At 45.6% G+C, this 24,066-nt stretch overlaps 1 pseudogene; it reads left to right on the forward strand.

Moving 5' to 3' along the window:
* The first annotated feature begins 272 nt into the window (after positions 1–272).
* Positions 273–22,365, forward strand: LOC125111488 (carbonyl reductase [NADPH] 1-like; annotated as a pseudogene).
* The last annotated feature ends 1,701 nt before the right edge of the window (positions 22,366–24,066 follow it).

A 24,066-nucleotide genomic window follows, 5' to 3' on the forward strand; every position in this document is an offset into this window, starting at 1 on the left:
TTCCAGGTTTGACTCTGAATGTCGCACGGGGTGGGGGGGGTGGGGTAGAATAGAGTCAGGACTCAGTTATTAGGAACCTACTGCAACATTGGTTGGTCCTTGGAGAGAGGGCAGAACCAGGACTTAGACCCCTAAGAGTCACAGTCCTGGATCCCAGACATACTAGATCCCAGCTCTAGCCTAACTGGCTTCTCTGTTACCAAGTCCTGCCCTTTGCACAGCTGCCACCCTCCACTCTCCACACCAGGGCCCCACACACACCACATGCGGCCATGTTATTCAACAGCTTTGTGGTGTTGGTGACTGGCTCCAACAAGGGTATTGGCTTCGCCATAGTGCAAGACCTGTGCAGGCAATTCTCTGGTGACATCGTGCTCATGGGGCAGGACATGGTGTAAGGCCAGGCAGCAGTGAAACAAAAATGCAGGTGGAGGACCTGAGCCCACGCTTCTACCAGCTGGACATTGATGACCAGCAGAGCATCTGCATCTTGAAGGACTTTCCGTGCAAGGAGTACCTGAGGGCTGTACATGCTGGTCAACAACAGGGCCATTATCCTCCAGGGTAAGTGGATGTGACCTCAAAGGATACAGCCTGTAAGGGTGACCAGCATGGGTGCGTAGGGTCTACTGCCTGAACCTCTGCTGTGGAATCTAGGACCTCTTGCCTAGGGAGGCAGACAGACTGAGGGTCACAAGGAGCAGAATTCTTCCAGATTTTTACAAGCCTTGCCAGCCATAAAGGCCCCTGCAATACCTTTCATCAAACCCTGAAGGACTGAGTCCAGATTTTCACAGTATCACTCTGATTGAGATTTGGAGCTGTCAGCCAATTTTTATTTACAGTTTATTTGGAACATTCTGTCCATTTCTGCTGTACAGGAAAATTGAATCACAGGGCCATTTTCTCTCATTCACTATTAACTGGGTCACTTATTCTCTTATTATCTTCCATCCTGTGCCACACAGAAGGACCTCATTGCTTATCCACTCCAAATGCAGTACTTTGCACATGCTATCCCCAAACTCCCAGGCCATCCCTCTCCATCACCCTCCCCCTTAGCAACCACAAGTCTCTTCCCCATGTCCTTGAGTTTGTTCCATTTCTGTAGATAGGTTCATTTGTGCCATATTTCAGATTCCTCTTACATAGTGAAATCACATGATAGTTGTCTTTCTCTTTTTGACTTACTTCACCTAGTATGAGGATCTTTTTTTCCATCCATGTTGTTACGAATGGCATTATTTTGTTCTTTTTTTGGCTGAGTAGTATTCCCTGTGTATAGGTACCACCTCTTCTTAATCCGTTGATCTCTCAATGGACATTTATGTTGTTTTCATGGCTTGGCTATTGCAGATAGTGCCGCAATGAACACAGGGGTGCGTGTATCTTTTAATGGAGTGTTGTCTGGCTATATGCCCAGGAGTGAGATGATGGATCATATGGAAGTTTGATGTTTAGTTTTCTGGTGTACCTCCATACTGTTTTCCACAGTGGTTTTACCAATTTACATTCCCACCAACAGTGTAGGCGGATTCTCTTTTATCCTCACTAGACTTACTAATGACAGCCATTCTCACCAGTGTGCCGTGGTATCTCACTGTAGTGTTTTTGTTGTTGCTGTTTCCATGTTTTATTTTATTTTTATTTAAGAAAATTTTATTATGATTGACTGTCACTGTTCTGTCAATTTCTAATGTACAGCAAAGTGACCCAGTCATATATTCTTTTTTCTCTCATTATCCTCCAATTTACGTTCCCACCAACAGTGTAGGAGGGTACTCTTTTCTCCACACCCTCTCCACCATTTGTTATTTGTTGACTTGTTAATAATGGCCATTCTGACAGGTGTGAGAGGATACCTCATAGAAGTTTTGATTTGCATTTCTCTGATACTTAGTGATATTGAGCATTTTTTTCCTGTGCTTCTTGGCCATCTGTACATCTTGTTTGGAGAAATGTCTATTCAGGTCTCTCCCCCATTTTTCAATTGGGTGGTTGGGTTTTTTGCTCTTGAATTTTTTAAGTTGTTGAGGTATTTTAGCAATTAAGCCCTTGTTAGTTACATCATTGGAAATTATTTTCTCCCATTCCACATGTTGTCTTTTTGGTTTTGCTATGGTTTCCTTTGCTGTGCAAAAGCTTGTCAGTTTGATTAGGTCCCATTGGTTTACTTTTACTTTTCTTTATGTTGCCTTGAGAGATTGACCTGAGAAAATTTGCAAGGTTAATGTCAGAGAATATTTTGCCTTTGTTCTCTTCTTGGAGTTCTATGGTGTCTTGTCTTACATTTAAGTCATTAAGGCATTTTGAGTTTATTTTTATGCATGGGGTAAGGATGTGTTCCAGTTGCATGGATTTACATGTGGCTGTCCAGTTTTCCCAGCACCAATTCCTAAAGGCCTGTCTTTTTCCTAGTTTATATTCTTGCCTCTTTTGTTAAGGATTAGATAGCTGTAGGTGTCTGGGTTCATTTCTGGGTTCTCTATTTGGTTCCATTGCTCTATATGTGTGTTTTGGTAAAAGTGCCACACTCTCTTGCTTACTGTAGCTTTGCAATATTGCCTAAAGTTGGGGAGAGTTATGCCTCCTGCTTGGGTTTTATTCCTCAGGATCGCTTTGGCAATTCTTGGTCTTTTACAGTTCCATATAATTTTGTTTTGTTGCAGTTTTGTGAAAAATGTCATGGGTAATGTGATGGGGATTGCATTGAATCTGTAGATTGCTTTGGGTAGTATGGCCAGTTTTATGATATGAATTCTTCCAAACCTGGAGCATGGAAATTCTTTCAATTTCTTTGAATCCTCTTTAATTTTCTTTTTCTTTTTTGTCATTTTGTCTTTTCTAGGGCCGCACCCACAGCATATGGAGGTTTCTAGGCTAGGGGTCCAACTGGAGCTGTAGCCACCGGCCTATGCCAGAGCTACAGCAATTCAGGATCCAAGCTGCGTCTGCAACCTACACCATAGCTCAAGGCCGGATTCTTAACCCACTGAGCATAAACTTATAGTTCCTTGTCAGATTTGTTAACCACTGAGCCTTGATGGGAACTCCAGGAATCCTCTTTAAGTTTCTTGATTAATGTTTTATCGTTCTCAGCATATGTGTCTTTCACCTTTTTGGTCAGGCGTATTCCTAGGGATTTAATTTTGGGGGCTGCAACTTTAAAGGGTATTGTATTTTTATATTCCATTTCTAATATTTCATCATTAGTATACAAAAATGTTACTGATTTCTGAATGTTAACCTTATATGCTGCTACTTTGCTGACTTTTTTGATCAGCTCAAGCAGTTTTTGTGTGGAGTCTTTAGGCTTTTCTATATATATAGTATCATGTCATCTGCATACAGTGACAATTTTACCTCTGCTCTTCCCATTTAGATAACTTTACTTCTTCTGTTTGTCTAATGGCTGTGTCTACGACTTCCAATACTGACTTGAATAAAAGTGCTGACAGTGGACATCCTTGTCTTGTTCCAGATTTTATCAGGAAGACTTTCAGCTTTTTTCCATTGAGCAGTATACTGGCTGTGGGTTTGTTATGAATGGCTTTTATTATGTTAAGGTAGGTTCTTTCTGTACACACCTTGGTAAGAGGTTTTACCATGAATGGATGTTGGACGTTGTCAAATGCCTTTTCTGCATCCATTGAGATGATCATGTGGTTCTTGACTTTTCTTTTGTTCATGTGGTGCATGACGTTCATTGATTTGTGGAGGCTGAAACATCCGTGTGAACCTGGGGTGAAACCAGGTCATGGTGGTATGATCATTTTTATGTGTTCTTAGATTCGGTTGGCTAAAATTTTGTGAGGATTTAGGGGGTCTATATTCATCAAAGATATTGGCCTGTAATATTTTGGGTGTGTGTGGTATCTTTCTCTGTTCTTAGTTTCAGGGTGACGGTGGCCTCATAGAATGAGCAAACTTTTTGGAAGAGTTTCAAAAGAATAGGTGTTAACTCTTCTCTGAATGTTCAGTAGAAGTCGCCTGTACAGCCCTCTGGTCCTGGACTGTTGTTTTGGGGAAGTTTTTCAATCACATTTTCAATTTCAGTACTTGTGATTGGTCTATTCGTATATTCAATTGCTTCTTGGCTCAGACATGCTAGTCTGTACCTTTGTAAGAGTCTGTTCATTTCTTCTAGGTTACCCATTTTCTTGGCGTATAGCTGCTTATAGGAGTCTCTGAGGATTTTTTGTATTTCTGAGGAGTCAGTTAAAATTTCACCTTTTTATTTCTAATTTCATTGATTTGAGTCCCCTCCTATTTTTTTCTTGATGAGTCTGGCTAAATGTTTATCAGTCTTGTTGACCTTATCAAAGAACAAACTTTTGGTTTCATTGATCTTCTCTATTATTTTGTCTCCATTTCATTTATTATTGGTCTGATATTTATGACGTCATTCCTTCTTCTAATTTTGGGCTTTGTTTTTTCCTCAAGTTTTAGTCATTTTAGGTGTAAAGTTAGGTTTTTTATTTGAGTTTTTTCTTTTTACCTGAGATAGAATTGTATTGCTGTAAACTTCCTCTCAGATCTGCTTTTGCTCTGGCCCACAGGTTTGGATTGTTGAATCTTCACTGTCAAGTGCCTCTAAATATCTTTAGGTTTCTTCTTCGATTTCTTCAATGATCCATTGGTTGTTCAGGAGCATACTATTTAGCTGCCAAGAGTGTGGGTTTTTTTGCCATTTTTTCCTTGTGGTTGACTTCTAGTCTCTGAGCATTGTGGTTGCAGAAAATGCTTGAACGAAATTTCAACTTTTACCCTTTACCAAGGCTTGCTTTGTAGCCCGAGATGTCATCTATCCTAGAGAATACTCCATGTGCACTTGAGAAGAATATGTATTCTTCTGTTTGGGGATGCAATGTTCTATAAAAACCAGATAAATCTATCTGGTCTAGGGTGTCATTTAAAGCCTCTGTTTCCCTGTTGGTTTTCAGTGTGGATGACCTGTCCTTGATGTAAGTGGGTGTTAGAGTCCTCCAGTATTATTGGGTTGCTGTTTATTTCTCCCTTTATGGCTGTCAGCAGTTGCCTTGTATATTGAGGTACTCCGATGTTAGGTGCATGTGTCTTTACAAATGTTATATCCTCTTCTTGCGTAGATCCTTGGATCATTATGTAGTGTCCTTTGGCTCTTGGGGCATTCTTTATTTGAAAGTTGATTTTGTCTGATGTGCGTTTTGCTCTTCCTGCTTTCCTTTGAGTTCCGTTTGCATGGAATAGCTGCTTCCATCTCCTCATTTTCAGTCTGTTTGTGTCTTTAGGTATAAAGGGTGTCTCTTGTCAACAGCATATATGCATGTCTTGCTTTTGTATCCATCCAGCCAGTCTGTGTCTTTTAGTTGGAGCCTTTAAGCCATTTACGTTCAGTGTAGTTATGGATAAGTATGGGTTTATTGTCATCTTGCTCATGCTTTGGGAATTCCACTTTGGGACTTGTTTTCTTCCCTTCCTCTTTTGTTGCACTCACATGTGATTTGCTGACTACATAGAGTATTGTGTTTGGATCGCTTTTTCTTTTTGTAATGTGTGTGTCCATATAGTCTTTGGTTTGAGGTTTCCATTAGGTCTGGAGATAACCAACTCTGTGTGTACAGAATTGTTTGGGTTGCGCTTCTCTTATTTTTGGATATGTTTTCAGTGTTCTGCATTAGTGTTATCTTCCTATGTTTCCTGGTTTGGGTAGCATATTTTTCAATGGGTGATAATCTATCTTTATATTATCTTTGTCTCTACTAGTGTGTTTCCTTTTTTTGAAATGTTCTTCTTCCTACTTTTGGCTTTTTTCTTCTCTGCCCAGAAAAATTCCCTTGATACTTGTTGTACATCTGGTTTAGAGGGGCTGAAATCTCTTAGCCTTGTTTCCCTGAAAAGCTTTTGATCAACTATGAATGAGAGCCTTACTGGTTATAGTGTTCTTGCTTCTAGATTCTGCCCCTTCATCACCTTAAATATGTCTTGCCATTCAGTTCCACCTTGCAGAGATTGTGCTGAAAAATCAGCTGTTGTCCTTATGGGGGTTCCCTTGTATGTTATGTGTTGTTTTTCTCTTGTAGCTTCTTTTGATATTGTTTCTTTGTATTTAATTTTTGTCAGTTTGTGTTGTTTGTATACTGCTGTGTGCACCCTGGGCTTATCCTACGGAGGCTTCTCTGTGCTTCCTCAACTTGAGTGAGTGTCTCCTTTCCCATATTAGGGAAGTTTCTGCTTATAATCTCTTTCAATATCTCCTCTGGCCCTTTCTCTCTCCTCTCCTTCTGGGGCCCCTATAATGCCAGTGTTGGAATGTGAAATATTGCCCCAGAGGACCCTTAGCCTCTCCTCAGTCCAATCATTCTTTTTTCTTTATTTTTTCCTGTGGCAGGGATTTCTACCACTCTGTCTTCCGCATCACATCTTTGTTCCTCTGCCTCCATTATCCTGCTGTTGATTCCTTCTAGTGTGTTTTTCATTTCAGATACTGTGCTATCCACCTGAGTTAGCTTGTGCTTTACATCTTCGTATACTTTGTTAGGCATTTCTCGTCACTTCTCTGTCTGTGCCTCCATTTTTCCAAGATCTTGGATCATCTTTACTGTCATCACTCTGAAATCTTTATTTGGTACATGACCTATCTCCTCTTCACAAAGCTGTTTTTGTGTGCTTTTGTCTTGTTCTTTTGTCTGATAGCTATTTCTTTGTCATCCCATAATGTCTAAATTTCTATGTTTATTGTCCCCTTGACAGAGGGGATGTAGATGTCACATCTGGTGCCAAGTCTTGGAGTTCTTGGGGTTGGCCGTAGCTCACACATGCCCAGAGCTCATGATGGGAGCTGTGGTGTTATGCTACCTCCCCTGGAGCCAGGTGGTTGCTAGGACATGGGTGCCTGATTTGGCAGGGGTACATGGTTCATAGGCTTGCTTTGGTAGTGGTGGGGTGGGGCAGCACTGGCTTCTGCAAACCCTCCTGCTTCCAGGTAGCTCTCAGGGTGATTTCCTGCACTTGGCAAAAGGAGCAGACACTTCTGCCATCCGTCCATTTGTTGGGAAGGCTATAAATGCTGCTCTTGTAGCTGCATGGGTGAGTGCATTTCTGAAGCCACTCCTCTGTATGGCCAGTCTAGATAGCATTCTCTATAGTCCCAAGGGCATGGGCTGCTCACTATCTGTTGTGAGACGGCTCTCTCTGTTGCTGGAGGCCTGGCAACTTTTGGGGGGTCTATCCCCCTACCAGACTGAAGGAAGAGTGCTCCCTGCTGCCACTGCAACGTAAAATGTGAGCAACATGCCCCTCCCAGCTCCTTTAGCTAGATGTGCAATGTACACTGCTCCCACAGTCCCTTGCTTCATTGTTGGCCAACATGGCTCTGTCAGGGCTGCTGGCTGAAACTCGGCTTTGGGATCTAAGAGAGGGGGACTGACTGGTGGCCAAAGGTAGCATAATGCTGCCAGACTGACAAGTCTTTCCAGTTGGAGGGTCCCTGCAATACCTTTGGTCAGACGGTTAAGGACAGAGTCCAGATTTTCACAGAATCTCTCTCATTGAACTTTGGAGCAGATCAGTGAATTTTTAACTTATTTTGACATAAACAAAATATTGCAAAGCATGGGACACAGAGATCAAATATGTAGCTCCCTTTACTTAGCCTCCCCTGATTGTGCCATCGTAAAAGACTCTACAGCATGATCAATCCCTGAAATGCTCACTGGCAAATGCTGTGAAGTAAACTCAGACATTCATTAATATTCACCACAACACACATCACAGGAATTCCCACCCTGGCTCAAGGGTAACAAACCCAACTACTATGCATGAGGATGCAGTTTCAATCCCTGGCCTCACTCAGTGAAGTATCCAGCTTTGTCATGAGTTATGGTATAGGTAGCAGACACAACTTAGCTCCTATGTTGCTCGGCTGTGGTGTAGAATGGCAGCTATGGTGCCAATTCAACCCTTAACCTGGGAAATCGATATGCCTATGAGCAGCGCTAAAGAAAGAAAGAAAGAAAGAAAGAAAGAAAGAAAGAAAAGAAAGAAAGAAAGAAAGAAAGAAAGAAAGAAAGATCAATGAATACGTATTACAAATAGCTGCCATTTTCTGCATTTTCACATAAGGCTAGTGTTTTTTTAACAGAGTTCTCTTTCAGCCCTAAAAGCTGGCATTCCCACACCGTTTCATATTAGAACAGAACTGATTTTGAAAACCAATGTCTTGGGAACCCAAGGTGTGTGCACAGAGCTTCTGCCTCTAATAAAACTACAAGGTGAGTCTGATTGGAGCCCAAGCTGTAGTGTTTCTGGCAATATCTGAGCTCTGACTGCCTCTGACCTCTGCTATAGGCCCTGTTCCTTTTCCAGCTCAGCGTCACTGGCCTCATAGCTGTGTCTTTACCTAGCCAGGTTCTGTGGCCACAGGTCCTTCTAAACTGTCCAACTGAAGCTTGCTTGGTCCAGCTGCTCTTTGCACATCTGGCCCTTTCTTCTCTTCCCACCTTAACTCAAAGTTCTCCTCTGAGAGGCCTGTAACCATGCCCGTCACAGCTGGGCTTCCCTTAGGACTCAACCCAGACCTTCTCACCCCTCCTCCCCCCTCACAGTGACCTGATTCACCTTTTTTATTGCTGGTTGGCTTTCTCTGATTCAGGTTTCAGGAGCCCAGACTACCATCAATTCATTATTGCCCCTAAAGCTTTCACTAAGTCTCTTCATTTGACTTTTTCTTTTGTCTCCAACTAACAGAATATATTACACATATTGGGTGGTAGATGCTGAGCCAAATGTACACTTCTGAATCTTGACAAGTTCAGGAAATCCCAGACCACTCTCAGGGTCAACACTTCATTCAAGTACTCAGAGCTCACCAAAAATCTCTTACATTCAAATGAGAGTGAACTAGGAAGTGGAGACTGGCTCAGGTCAGCAGGGATCAAGGTCTCATGGCACAGGTCTAGCAAAGACCAGGATAGAGCTGCCACAGGTCCTCTCCCAGCACATCTTGGGGGAAGCAAGTCTTTCTCCCTGAAACAACAGGAGAAAGCACATGTGGAGCATTGCCCAGCTGGGAGCTCACTCTGGCCTCAGTGTCCAGTGTCCTTGGTGCTTGTTGGTCACATGAGCTGCCTGTCCAGCCATTCCCAAGATCCAGCTCATACCAGGTAGCCCAAGACCCCTTCATAATCACCTGTTAGCATAGGTGAGCAAGGCCAGTCTAGACACCAAGTGAGCAAGGCCAGTCTTCTCCGGCAGGATGTTCTAAGGGTTTAACATTTCCTCTCTGTTTGTCTGGCCAAAGGCTGAACAATCGTTGGCCAAGCTTAGGCCCTTCCTTACAGAGAGCAGCCCCTGGTGCTTTCCTAAGGCTCTCTTACATCCAAAGGATCATCGAGCACCTAAATTTAGGACAAAATTTGTTTAACAACTAGAGCAACAGCATCAGAAATACGGCTAATATTTGCAGGAGTCCTCTTGGGGGACATGTAGTTTTAGAAGAGCAGATAAACCTACTAAGGTTTCCTGTGTTTCTGCTAATTGCATTCTGCCCAAAATCAACTGCTATTTATGCCTTTATTTTTATGTTTGTTCCAATGTTTAATATAGATTAAGCAATAAATCAAGATACAGAAACTTTTATTTATTTGCTTCTTTGTCTGTTTGTTTATTGCTTTTTAGGGCTGTACCAGAAGTATATGAAGGTTCCCAGGCTAGGAGTCCTACCAGAGCTACAGCTACTGACCTAAGCCACAGCTACAGCAATGTAGGATGAGAGCCATGTCTGTAAAATACCACAACTTAAGGCAATGCTAGATCCATATCTCACTGAGCAAGTCTAGGGATGAAAGGTGCAACCTCATGTTTCCTAGTTGGATTAGTTTCCACTGCCCCAAGATGGGAACTCCAAGGCATATAAAATTTTAAAGATGTTTTTGGAAAAAATATCTACTATTTGAATCAGAAATCACCAAACCAAAAGTGGTGAGGATTATTCTGTCACAGTACAGAGGGAGACATGATAATGGAGCGAATACTGAAAGAAAGGAAGGAGGTTACCGATTGTGTGCAGCATCAGGAGCTTCAGGTGGCTCTTTGTCGCTGGTGGTCCTAAGGTTTTGATTATGTCACCTTGAGGCATTTACAGGCTCAAAATCTGGATTGCTACCATAACCCACCAGGGAACTAAAGCCACTCAATCTAATGGCCTCCTTGTTTCATCAAATTACAACATGAAAATTAGCTGCTACTCATCTCTGCCCCCCGACTTTTTCTTTTTTTTTGTCTTTTATAGGGCCCCACCCGCAGCATATGGATGTTCCCAGGCTAGGGGTCTTATCAGAGTTATAGCCGCCAGCCTATACCACAGCCACCACAAAGCGGGATCTGAGCCGCATCTTTGACCTACACCGCATCTCATGGCAATGCTGGACACTTAACCCACAGAGCAAAGCCAGGGATTGAACACACAAACTCATGATTCTTAGTCGGATTCGTTAACCACTGAGCCACGACGGGAACTACTGCCCCCAATTTTCATCCACTACTCATTTTCCATCAGTGTGACAACCAGAGGAGACTGTCACTCAGTCTCCCAGGACACTTGACCCTCAACATCAGTACCTGCCTTGACGCCTTAGACAGGGGTTCTCCTGCCAGGGTGGAAAAGCCAGGTCCAGAGACAGCATCTCATCTCAGCAGGGCACAATATAACTTCCTACGCCTGCCACCTCCAGCCCCACTTCCCAGCTCTGTGTCCAGACATGGCCCCAACAAGTCTGTCTCCTACACATCTCCCCTCCTTCTGACTTGATGGCAGAGGAAACATTCAGGGGCCTTGGAGTCTCAGAAGATGCTAGAGTCTTAGGAACAATGAGCCAACACCTACATTGGGGCTGCACCCATTTCCACTCCCCTCCTGCACCCAAAGAGACACTGCAAACAACCACACCTGAGGACAGACCCTCCATAGTATCTGCACCTCCTCACCCAGGAAGAGCTGCTTCTGATGGCCCCTAACATGTCCTACTCTCATTCCCTCTTATGCTCCCTTTGAATCTCAGAGGGTCATGCTCACTGGGCATCTCTGAAATAATCAGATTCCACTGCCCCTCTCTGTCCTCCAATAGCCAGGACTGGAGGCATTACTCGTGAGCTGAGGAAAACCCAAACCCAGAAAAAAATGCATGAAATTCAGCCCCTGAAATGAAGGCTTTTAGCTTCGTCCATCTGAGCCTCCCAAGCCCAATGCTGTCTGATCCCCTAGGAACGGCCATTCATAAACCCACAGGCCCTTGGCAGGTCAAGACACACCCTTCCTAGAGCACTGGCCAAGTGACCATAGACCCTCAGGTGGCCCCAAGGAGACCACTCTCCTGAGTGCAGTGAGGACTCCTCTTATTTTCTGAGCATTTTCCTCCATACACCAGTTTCCTGTTCATATGGGAATCGGGGCACTGCCCTCCCCACTTGAGCCTTTCTTTCTCTGACATCATCCTGGACATGGTTCAGGTTCCAAACAGTTTCATGGCCTTCTCTCATGGAGGCAGTCTTAATTCATCTCCTAGCAAACTGGCCCTTGATTCTCAGTTGGAAATTTGGTGTCCAACATCGCAGCAAATTGGGGATTCATCCTTCTGCACTCACATCTCTATGTAACAATTCGTGTTCTGTTGTAGGCAGACATTCATATTCATCAGAATACATCGCACAGGACTTCCCTTCTTGACTCAAGTGTAGTGAACCCAAAAACTTGGCATGGAGACATGGTTTCACTCCGTGACTTCACTCAGTAGATGAAGGATCCAGCTTTGCCATGAGACGTGGTGTAGGTCTCTGTCACGAATCAGATCCTGCCTAGCTCTGGCTGTGAGGTAGAATGGCAGCTACAGCTCCAACTCAACCCCTAACCTGGGAAATCCATATGCCTCGGGTGCAGCCCTAAAGAAATGGAAAAAGCCAAAAAGAAGAAGAAAATGAATACATAGGACAAAAAACTTGAACTTTCTATAGATATACATGAGACAAGAAATTATTAATACTCTACTCTTTCTGCCCTAAAAGCTGACGATCCCACACTGTCTCATATTCGGGCAGAACTGATTATGAAAACCAACTTCGTGGGAACCCGAGATGTGTGCACCGAGCTTCTGCCGCTAATAAAACCCAAAGGTGAGTATGAATGGAGCCCAAGATAAGGTGTTTCAGGCAAGATCTGGGCTCTGCCTGCCTCTGGCCTCCTCTGAGGTCCCAGCTCCCTCTCCTCTTCCACTTCACTGGCAGCAAGGCTGTGTCCCCACCTTTCCAGGTGCCTGAGGCCACAGGTCCTTCTACACAGTCCAACTGAGTCTTGCCTCGGTCCAGCTGCTCTTTGCACATCTGGCCCTTTCTTCTCTTCCCACCTTAACTCAAAGGTCTCCTCTGAGAGCCCTTTAACTTGCTCCGTGCCCGTCACAGCTGGGCTTGCCTTAGGACTCCACCCAGACCTTCTCCCCCTCCTCCCTGCTCACAGTGACCTGATTCACCTTTTGTCGTTGCTTGTTGGCTTTTTCTGATTCGGGTTTCGGGAGCCCAGACTACCATCAATTCATTATGCCCCCTAAGGCTTTCCCTTCATTTCTTCATTTCACGTTTTCTTTTGACTCCACCTGATAGAATATATTATACATATATTGGTTAAAAGATGCTACGTGAAACCCACACTTTGGCGTCTTGGCAAATTCAGGACATCCCATACCACCCTCAGGGTCAATAATTTACTAAAAGTACACAGAACTCAGCAAAAGTCTGTTAAACACACACGAGAGTGAATTAGGAAATAGAGATTAGCTCAGGTCAGCAGTGGTCAAGGTCTCATGGCACAGGGTCAAGAAAGACCAGGATGGAGTTGCCACATGTCCTCTCCCAGCAGATCCTGGGGGAAGCACGAGTTTCTCCCTGAAACAATAGGAGACAGCACCTGTGGAGCATTGCCCACCTGGGAGCTCACCCAGGCGTCAGGGTCCAGTGGCCTTGCTGCTGGTGGGTCACCTAGGCATGGCCCACTGCCCTCTTGGCTGACTTGACTCTCCAGACCCTCCCGAGGTCCAGCTCATACCAAGTACCCCAAGGCCCAGCATACTCATCTGCTAACATACATTATGGAGCCTGACCCTAGACACCAAATGAGCAAGGCCAGTCTTCCCAGGCAGGACCTGCTAAGGGTTGAACACTTCTTCCCCATTTCCCTGGCCAAGGGCTGAGGCTTCCTGTGGCCAAGCTTAGGCCTTTCCTTAGAGAGGGCACCCCATGGAACTTTCCTAAGGAAGTCTTGCATCCAAAGGATCATCAGGCAACCACATTTAGTACAAACTTTATTAAACAAATAGACCAACAATATCACAAATATACCTAACATGTGCAGGAGCCCGCTTGGGGGCGGGGTAGTTTTAAAGGTGCAGATAATCCATCCTATAAAGCCACTACTTCCATTTCATGTGTTTCTGCTCATTGGATTCTCCCCTTAATCAACTGCTATTTGTGCCTTTATTAGCATACAACTGTTTCTTCAACTATTTGGTACATATTGAGCAATAAACCAAGGCATACAAAATTTTAAAGATTTTTTGGAAAAAAAAAAAAAAACATCTACTATTTGAATCTGAAATCACCAAACCAGAAGTGGTGAGGATGCTTCTGCCCACAGGTAGAGAGGGAGACATGATTATGGAGAGAAGACTGAAAGAAAGTAAGGAGGTTATGGATTGTGTGCAGCTTCAGAAACTTGGTGGCTCTTTGTCAATGGTGGTCCTAAGGTTTCAAATGTGTCCCCTTGAGACATTTACAGGCTCAGATTCTGGACTGCTACCATAACCCACCAGGGAACTAAAGCCACTTAAACAAATGGCCACCTTGTTAAATCGATTTACAACATAGAAAGCTGCTGCTCCTCAGCTCCCCCCGATTTTCATCAACTACCCATTTTCCATCAGTGTGACAACCAGAGGAGACTGTCACTCAGTCTCCCAGGACACTTGACCCTCAACATCAGTACCTGCCTTGACGCCTTAGACAGGGGTTCTCCTGCCAGGGTGGAAAAGCCAGGTCCAGAGACAGCATCTCATCTCAGCAGGGCACAATATAACTTCCTACGCCTGCCACCTCCAGCCCCACTTCCCAGCTCTGTGTCCAGACATGGCCTCAACAAGTCTGTCTCCTACACATCTCCCCTCCTTCTGATTGGCTGGCAGAGGAAACATTCAGGGGCCTTGGAGTCTCAGAAGATGCTAGAGTCTTAGGAACAATGAGCCAACTCCTACCTTAGGGCTGCACCCATTTCCACTCCCCTCCCGCACCCAAAGAGACACTGCAAACAACCACACCTGAGGACAGACCCTCCATAGTATCTGCACCTCCTCACCCAGGAAGAGCTGCTTCTGATGGCCCCTAACATGTCCTACTCTCATTCCCTCTTATGCTCCCTTTGAATCTCAGAGGGTCATGCTCACTGGGCATCTCTGAAATAATCAGATTCCACTGCCCCTCTCTGTCCTCCAATAGCCAGGACTGGAGGCATTACTCGTGAGCTGAGGAAAACCCAAACCCAGAAAAAAATGCATGAAATTCAGCCCCTGAAATGAAGGCTTTTAGCTTCGTCCATCTGAGCCTCCCAAGCCCAATGCTGTCTGATCCCCTAGGAACGGCCATTCATAAACCCACAGGCCCTTGGCAGGTCAAGACACACCCTTCCTAGAGCACTGGCCAAGTGACCATAGACCCTCAGGTGGCCCCAAGGAGACCACTCTCCTGAGTGCAGTGAGGACTCCTCTTATTTTCTGAGCATTTTCCTCCATACACCAGTTTCCTGTTCATATGGGAATCGGGGCACTGCCCTCCCCACTTGAGCCTTTCTTTCTCTGACATCATCCTGGACATGGTTCAGGTTCCAAACAGTTTCATGGCCTTCTCTCATGGAGGCAGTCTTAATTCATCTCCTAGCAAACTGGCCCTTGATTCTCAGTTGGAAATTTGGTGTCCAACATCGCAGCAAATTGGGGATTCATCCTTCTGCACTCACATCTCTATGTAACAATTCGTGTTCTGTTGTAGGCAGACATTCATATTCATCAGAATACATCGCACAGGACTTCCCTTCTTGACTCAAGTGTAGTGAACCCAAAAACTTGGCATGGAGACATGGTTTCACTCCGTGACTTCACTCAGTAGATGAAGGATCCAGCTTTGCCATGAGACGTGGTGTAGGTCTCTGTCACGAATCAGATCCTGCCTAGCTCTGGCTGTGAGGTAGAATGGCAGCTACAGCTCCAACTCAACCCCTAACCTGGGAAATCCATGTGCCTCGGGTGCAGCCCTAAAGAAATGGAAAAAGCCAAAAAGAAGAAGAAAATGAATACATAGGACAAAAAACTTGAACTTTCTATAGATATACATGAGACAAGAAATTATTAATACTCTACTCTTTCTGCCCTAAAAGCTGACGATCCCACACTGTCTCATATTCGGGCAGAACTGATTATGAAAACCAACTTCGTGGGAACCCGAGATGTGTGCACCGAGCTTCTGCCGCTAATAAAACCCAAAGGTGAGTATGAATGGAGCCCAAGATAAGGTGTTTCAGGCAAGATCTGGGCTCTGCCTGCCTCTGGCCTCCTCTGAGGTCCCAGCTCCCTCTCCTCTTCCACTTCACTGGCAGCAAGGCTGTGTCCCCACCTTTCCAGGTGCCTGAGGCCACAGGTCCTTCTACACAGTCCAACTGAGTCTTGCCTCGGTCCAGCTGCTCTTTGCACATCTGGCCCTTTCTTCTCTTCCCACCTTAACTCAAAGGTCTCCTCTGAGAGCCCTTTAACTTGCTCCGTGCCCGTCACAGCTGGGCTTGCCTTAGGACTCCACCCAGACCTTCTCCCCCTCCTCCCCTGCTCACAGTGACCTGATTCACCTTTTGTCGTTGCTTGTTGGCTTTTTCTGATTCGGGTTTCGGGAGCCCAGACTACCATCAATTCATTATGCCCCCTAAGGCTTTCCCTTCATTTCTTCATTTCACGTTTCTTTTGACTCCACCTGATAGAATATATTATACATATATTGGTTAAAAGATGCTACGTGAAACCCACACTTTGGCGTCTTGGCAAATTCAGGACATCCCATACCACCCTCAGGGTCAATAATTTACTAAAAGTACACAGAACTCAGCAAAAGTCTGTTAAACACACACGAGAGTGAATTAGGAAATAGAGATTAGCTCAGGTCAGCAGTGGTCAAGGTCTCATGGCACAGGGTCAAGAAAGACCAGGATGGAGTTGCCACATGTCCTCTCCCAGCAGATCCTGGGGGAAGCACGAGTTTCTCCCTGAAACAATAGGAGACAGCACCTGTGGAGCATTGCCCACCTGGGAGCTCACCCAGGCGTCAGGGTCCAGTGGCCTTGCTGCTGGTGGGTCACCTAGGCATGGCCCACTGCCCTCTTGGCTGACTTGACTCTCCAGACCCTCCCGAGGTCCAGCTCATACCAAGTACCCCAAGGCCCCAGCATACTCATCTGCTAACATACATTATGGAGCCTGACCCTAGACACCAAATGAGCAAGGCCAGTCTTCCCAGGCAGGACCTGCTAAGGGTTGAACACTTCTTCCCCATTTCCCTGGCCAAGGGCTGAGGCTTCCTGTGGCCAAGCTTAGGCCTTTCCTTAGAGAGGGCACCCCATGGAACTTTCCTAAGGAAGTCTTGCATCCAAAGGATCATCAGGCAACCACATTTAGTACAAACTTTATTAAACAAATAGACCAACAATATCACAAATATACCTAACATGTGCAGGAGCCCGCTTGGGGGCGGGGTAGTTTTAAAGGTGCAGATAATCCATCCTATAAAGCCACTACTTCCATTTCATGTGTTTCTGCTCATTGGATTCTCCCCTTAATCAACTGCTATTTGTGCCTTTATTAGCATACAACTGTTTCTTCAACTATTTGGTACATATGGAGCAATAAACCAAGGCATACAAAATTTTAAAGATTTTTTGGAAAAAAAAAAAAAAAACATCTACTATTTGAATCTGAAATCACCAAACCAGAAGTGGTGAGGATGCTTCTGCCCACAGGTAGAGAGGGAGACATGATTATGGAGAGAAGACTGAAAGAAAGTGAGGAGGTTATGGATTGTGTGCAGCTTCAGAAACTTGGTGGCTCTTTGTCAATGGTGGTCCTAAGGTTTCAAATGTGTCCCCTTGAGACATTTACAGGCTCAGATTCTGGACTGCTACCATAACCCACCAGGGAACTAAAGCCACTTAAACAAATGGCCACCTTGTTAAATCGATTTACAACATAGAAAGCTGCTGCTCCTCAGCTCCCCCCGATTTTCATCAACTACCCATTTTCCATCAGTGTGACAACCAGAGGAGACTGTCACTCAGTCTCCCAGGACACTTGACCCTCAACATCAGTACCTGCCTTGACGCCTTAGACAGGGGTTCTCCTGCCAGGGTGGAAAAGCCAGGTCCAGAGACAGCATCTCATCTCAGCAGGGCACAATATAACTTCCTACGCCTGCCACCTCCAGCCCCACTTCCCAGCTCTGTGTCCAGACATGGCCCCAACAAGTCTGTCTCCTACACATCTCCCCTCCTTCTGATTGGCTGGCAGAGGAAACATTCAGGGGCCTTGGAGTCTCAGAAGATGCTAGAGTCTTAGGAACAATGAGCCAACTCCTACCTTAGGGCTGCACCCATTTCCACTCCCCTCCCGCACCCAAAGAGACACTGCAAACAACCACACCTGAGGACAGACCCTCCATAGTATCTGCACCTCCTCACCCAGGAAGAGCTGCTTCTGATGGCCCCTAACATGTCCTACTCTCATTCCCTCTTATGCTCCCTTTGAATCTCAGAGGGTCATGCTCACTGGGCATCTCTGAAATAATCAGATTCCACTGCCCCTCTCTGTCCTCCAATAGCCAGGACTGGAGGCATTACTCGTGAGCTGAGGAAAACCCAAACCCAGAAAAAAATGCATGAAATTCAGCCCCTGAAATGAAGGCTTTTAGCTTCGTCCATCTGAGCCTCCCAAGCCCAATGCTGTCTGATCCCCTAGGAACGGCCATTCATAAACCCACAGGCCCTTGGCAGGTCAAGACACACCCTTCCTAGAGCACTGGCCAAGTGACCATAGACCCTCAGGTGGCCCCAAGGAGACCACTCTCCTGAGTGCAGTGAGGACTCCTCTTATTTTCTGAGCATTTTCCTCCATACACCAGTTTCCTGTTCATATGGGAATCGGGGCACTGCCCTCCCCACTTGAGCCTTTCTTTCTCTGACATCATCCTGGACATGGTTCAGGTTCCAAACAGTTTCATGGCCTTCTCTCATGGAGGCAGTCTTAATTCATCTCCTAGCAAACTGGCCCTTGATTCTCAGTTGGAAATTTGGTGTCCAACATCGCAGCAAATTGGGGATTCATCCTTCTGCGCTCACATCTCTATGTAACAATTCGTGTTCTGTTGTAGGCAGACATTCATATTCATCAGAATACATCGCACAGGACTTCCCTTCTTGACTCAAGTGTAGTGAACCCAAAAACTTGGCATGGAGACATGGTTTCACTCCGTGACTTCACTCAGTAGATGAAGGATCCAGCTTTGCCATGAGACGTGGTGTAGGTCTCTGTCACGAATCAGATCCTGCCTAGCTCTGGCTGTGAGGTAGAATGGCAGCTACAGCTCCAACTCAACCCCTAACCTGGGAAATCCATATGCCTCGGGTGCAGCCCTAAAGAAATGGAAAAAGCCAAAAAGAAGAAGAAAATGAATACATAAGACAAAAAACTTGAACTTTCTATAGATATACATGAGACAAGAAATTATTAATACTCTACTCTTTCTGCCCTAAAAGCTGACGATCCCACACTGTCTCATATTCGGGCAGAACTGATTATGAAAACCAACTTCGTGGGAACCCGAGATGTGTGCACCGAGCTTCTGCCGCTAATAAAACCCAAAGGTGAGTATGAATGGAGCCCAAGATAAGGTGTTTCAGGCAAGATCTGGGCTCTGCCTGCCTCTGGCCTCCTCTGAGGTCCCAGCTCCCTCTCCTCTTCCACTTCACTGGCAGCAAGGCTGTGTCCCCACCTTTCCAGGTGCCTGAGGCCACAGGTCCTTCTACACAGTCCAACTGAGTCTTGCCTCGGTCCAGCTGCTCTTTGCACATCTGGCCCTTTCTTCTCTTCCCACCTTAACTCAAAGGTCTCCTCTGAGAGCCCTTTAACTTGCTCCGTGCCCGTCACAGCTGGGCTTGCCTTAGGACTCCACCCAGACCTTCTCCCCCTCCTCCCTGCTCACAGTGACCTGATTCACCTTTTGTCGTTGCTTGTTGGCTTTTTCTGATTCGGGTTTCGGGAGCCCAGACTACCATCAATTCATTATGCCCCCTAAGGCTTTCCCTTCATTTCTTCATTTCACGTTTTCTTTTGACTCCACCTGATAGAATATATTATACATATATTGGTTAAAAGATGCTACGTGAAACCCACACTTTGGCGTCTTGGCAAATTCAGGACATCCCATACCACCCTCAGGGTCAATAATTTACTAAAAGTACACAGAACTCAGCAAAAGTCTGTTAAACACACACGAGAGTGAATTAGGAAATAGAGATTAGCTCAGGTCAGCAGTGGTCAAGGTCTCATGGCACAGGGTCAAGAAAGACCAGGATGGAGTTGCCACATGTCCTCTCCCAGCAGATCCTGGGGGAAGCACGAGTTTCTCCCTGAAACAATAGGAGACAGCACCTGTGGAGCATTGCCCACCTGGGAGCTCACCCAGGCGTCAGGGTCCAGTGGCCTTGCTGCTGGTGGGTCACCTAGGCATGGCCCACTGCCCTCTTGGCTGACTTGACTCTCCAGACCCTCCCGAGGTCCAGCTCATACCAAGTACCCCAAGGCCCCAGCATACTCATCTGCTAACATACATTATGGAGCCTGACCCTAGACACCAAATGAGCAAGGCCAGTCTTCCCAGGCAGGACCTGCTAAGGGTTGAACACTTCTTCCCCATTTCCCTGGCCAAGGGCTGAGGCTTCCTGTGGCCAAGCTTAGGCCTTTCCTTAGAGAGGGCACCCCATGGAACTTTCCTAAGGAAGTCTTGCATCCAAAGGATCATCAGGCAACCACATTTAGTACAAACTTTATTAAACAAATAGACCAACAATATCACAAATATACCTAACATGTGCAGGAGCCCGCTTGGGGGCGGGGTAGTTTTAAAGGTGCAGATAATCCATCCTATAAAGCCACTACTTCCATTTCATGTGTTTCTGCTCATTGGATTCTCCCCTTAATCAACTGCTATTTGTGCCTTTATTAGCATACAACTGTTTCTTCAACTATTTGGTACATATGGAGCAATAAACCAAGGCATACAAAATTTTAAAGATTTTTTGGAAAAAAAAAAAAAAACATCTACTATTTGAATCTGAAATCACCAAACCAGAAGTGGTGAGGATGCTTCTGCCCACAGGTAGAGAGGGAGACATGATTATGGAGAGAAGACTGAAAGAAAGTAAGGAGGTTATGGATTGTGTGCAGCTTCAGAAACTTGGTGGCTCTTTGTCAATGGTGGTCCTAAGGTTTCAAATGTGTCCCCTTGAGACATTTACAGGCTCAGATTCTGGACTGCTACCATAACCCACCAGGGAACTAAAGCCACTTAAACAAATGGCCACCTTGTTAAATCGATTTACAACATAGAAAGCTGCTGCTCCTCAGCTCCCCCCGATTTTCATCAACTACCCATTTTCCATCAGTGTGACAACCAGAGGAGACTGTCACTCAGTCTCCCAGGACACTTGACCCTCAACATCAGTACCTGCCTTGACGCCTTAGACAGGGGTTCTCCTGCCAGGGTGGAAAAGCCAGGTCCAGAGACAGCATCTCATCTCAGCAGGGCACAATATAACTTCCTACGCCTGCCACCTCCAGCCCCACTTCCCAGCTCTGTGTCCAGACATGGCCCCAACAAGTCTGTCTCCTACACATCTCCCCTCCTTCTGATTGGCTGGCAGAGGAAACATTCAGGGGCCTTGGAGTCTCAGAAGATGCTAGAGTCTTAGGAACAATGAGCCAACTCCTACCTTAGGGCTGCACCCATTTCCACTCCCCTCCCGCACCCAAAGAGACACTGCAAACAACCACACCTGAGGACAGACCCTCCATAGTATCTGCACCTCCTCACCCAGGAAGAGCTGCTTCTGATGGCCCCTAACATGTCCTACTCTCATTCCCTCTTATGCTCCCTTTGAATCTCTCAGTTGCATACTCACTGGGCATCTCTGAAATAATCAAATTCCACTGCCCCTCTCTGTCCTCCAATAGCCAGGACTGGAGGCATTACTCGTGAGCTGAGGAAAACCCAAACCCAGAAAAAAATGCATGAAATTCAGCCCCTGAAATGAAGGCTTTTAGCTTCATCCATCTGAGCCTCCCAAGCCTGATGCTCTCTGATCCCCTAGGAACTGCCATTCATAAGCCCACATGTCCTTGGCAGGTCAAGACACACCCTTCCTAGAGCACTGGCCAAGTGACCATAGACCCTCAGGTGGCCCCAAAGGAGACCAATCTCCTGAGTGCAGCAAGGACTCCTCTTATTTTCTGAGCATTTTCCTCCATACACCAGTTTCCCTTTCATATGGGAATCTGGGCACTGCCCTCCCCACTTGAGCCTTTCTTTCCTGGACATGACTCCAGAACAAGTTCCAAGTCGGTTTATGTCCTTCTCTCATAGAGGCAGCCTTACTTCATCTACCATCAGACTGCACACCGATTCTGAGTTGGACATTTTGAGTCCAGCATCCTAGGAAACTGGGTATTTGTCCTTCTGGTGTTCACTTCTCTAGGTAAAAATCTGTGTTCTATTGTAGGCAGAGTGGTGAATGTGTCTAGCACTTGGGGCATCAGAGTTCTTACCGAGTGCAGCCCTGAATTGCAGCAGAAGTTCAATAGTGAGACCATCACAGAGCAGGAGCTGGTGGGGCTCATGAACAAGTTTGTGGAAGACACAAAGAACAGGGTGCACAGGAAGGAGGGATGGTGTGATTCAACCTATGGAGTGACAAAAATTGGGGTCTCTGTGTTGTCCAGGATCTATGCCAGGAAACTGAGTGAGCAGAGAGGAGGGGACAAGATCCTCCTGAATGCCTGCTGCCCAGGGTGGGTGAGAACTGACATGGGGGAACCCAAAGCCCCCAAGAGCCCAGAGGAAGGAGCAGAGACCCCCGTGTACCTGGCCCTTTTGCCCTCTGATGCTGAGGAGCCTCACGGTCAGTTTGTTTCTGAGAAAAAAGTTGTAGAGTGGGGTGTTCTCCCACAGTGCTTCCCATGGGTCACTGCATACTCTGTGCCCTGATTTCCCCAAAAGATACTTATACTGTCAAAAATAGCCCTATGCAAAAATGAAAAAGAAAATAAAGAATCAAAATATCTCTATTAAGTTCCCACTTGGAGAGGACTGATGTCATTACTTCTGATCCCAAGGAAGGGATAAAAAGAATGGATGTCAAATAAAGTGAAACACCAAAAGACGAATAAATGGTTCTTCATAAAGGTCCATGTGGGCCGACTGTTCCTATGCAAAAATGCGCAGACATCGAAGAGACCAAAAGGTAGGTCAAGAGAAGTGATGGGATAATTGGGACAACCGCCATTATGGATCCGGTCAGACAGGAAATCCATTGAGCTTTGCGGGTCCAAGTGGTCTCTGTTGTAGCTACTCAGATCTGCCTTTGAGCAGGAAAGTCACCAGAGAGGGGCCATAAATCAAGGAGCATGGTTACATAGAGACCATGGTCTTTAGCTCAGCAGCCACAAGGATGACATGGCAGCATCACAGAGGGAAAAGGCAATAGTTCACACCTATTAACTCCACATTCCCAGTCCATCCCACTCCCTCCACCTCCCCCTCCCCGTCATCGTTGGCAAGCACAGTGTGTTCTCCAAGTCCATGAGTTTCTTTCCTATGGAAAGTTTCATTTGTGCGGTATATTAGATCCAGATATGAGTGATACCGTATGGTATTTGTCTTTCTCTTTCTGACTTACTTCACTTAGTATGAGAGTCTCTGGTTCCATCCATGTGGCTGCAAATGGCATTCTTCTGTTCTTTTTTACGGGTGAGTATTCCATGGCATACACACACACACACACACACACACACACACAGATCGATCACATCTTCTTAATCCATTCATCTGTCGATGGACATTTAGGTTGTCTCCACGTCGGGGCTATTGTGAATAGTGCTCCAGTGAACACAGGGGTACCGGTGTGTTTTTCAAGGAAAGTTTTCTCCAGATGTGTGCCCAAGAGTAGTGTTGCTGGGTCATATGGTACTTCTCCATTTAGTTTTCTGAGGTACCCCCATACTGTTTTCCATATAGTACAAATTTACATTCTCACCAACAGTGTAGGGGGGTACCCTTTTCTCCACACTCTCTCCAGCATTTATAATGCTTGACTTGATAATGATGGGCATTCTGACAGGGGCACAGTGGTACCTCATAGTTGTTTTGATTTGCATTTCCCTAATAATTAGAGATGCTGAGCATGTTTTTCATGTGCTTCTTGGCCATCCACATGTCTTCTTTGGAAAAAGGTATATTCGGGTCTTTTCCCCAATTTTCAATTGGGTCGTTGGGTTGTTTGTTGGTTGGTTGGTTTGCTTTTTGCTGTTGAGTTTTTTAAGGTGATTGTATCTTTTAGTGATGAAGCCCTTGTCAGTTGCATCGTTGGAAACTATTTTCTGCCATTCTGCAAGGTGTCTTTTGGGATTTTTCGTGGTATCCTCTGCTGTGCCAAAGATTGTCAGTTTGATTAGTCCCACTGGTTTATTTTTGCCTTTATTTCTGTTGCCGTGGGAGACTGACCTAAGAAAATTTTGTATGGTTGATAGCAGAGAGTATTTTGCCTATGTTCTCTTCATGGTGTTTTATGGTGTCTTGCCTTACGTTTAAGTCATTAAGCCCCCATTTTGAATTTATTTTTTGTGCATGGTGTGAGAGTGTGTTCCAGTTGCATGGATTTATGTGCAACTGTCCAGTTTTCCCAGCACC

This window comes from Phacochoerus africanus, chromosome 1 (assembly GCF_016906955.1).
Source record: "Phacochoerus africanus isolate WHEZ1 chromosome 1, ROS_Pafr_v1, whole genome shotgun sequence".
Classification (NCBI taxonomy): Eukaryota; Metazoa; Chordata; class Mammalia; order Artiodactyla; family Suidae; genus Phacochoerus; species Phacochoerus africanus.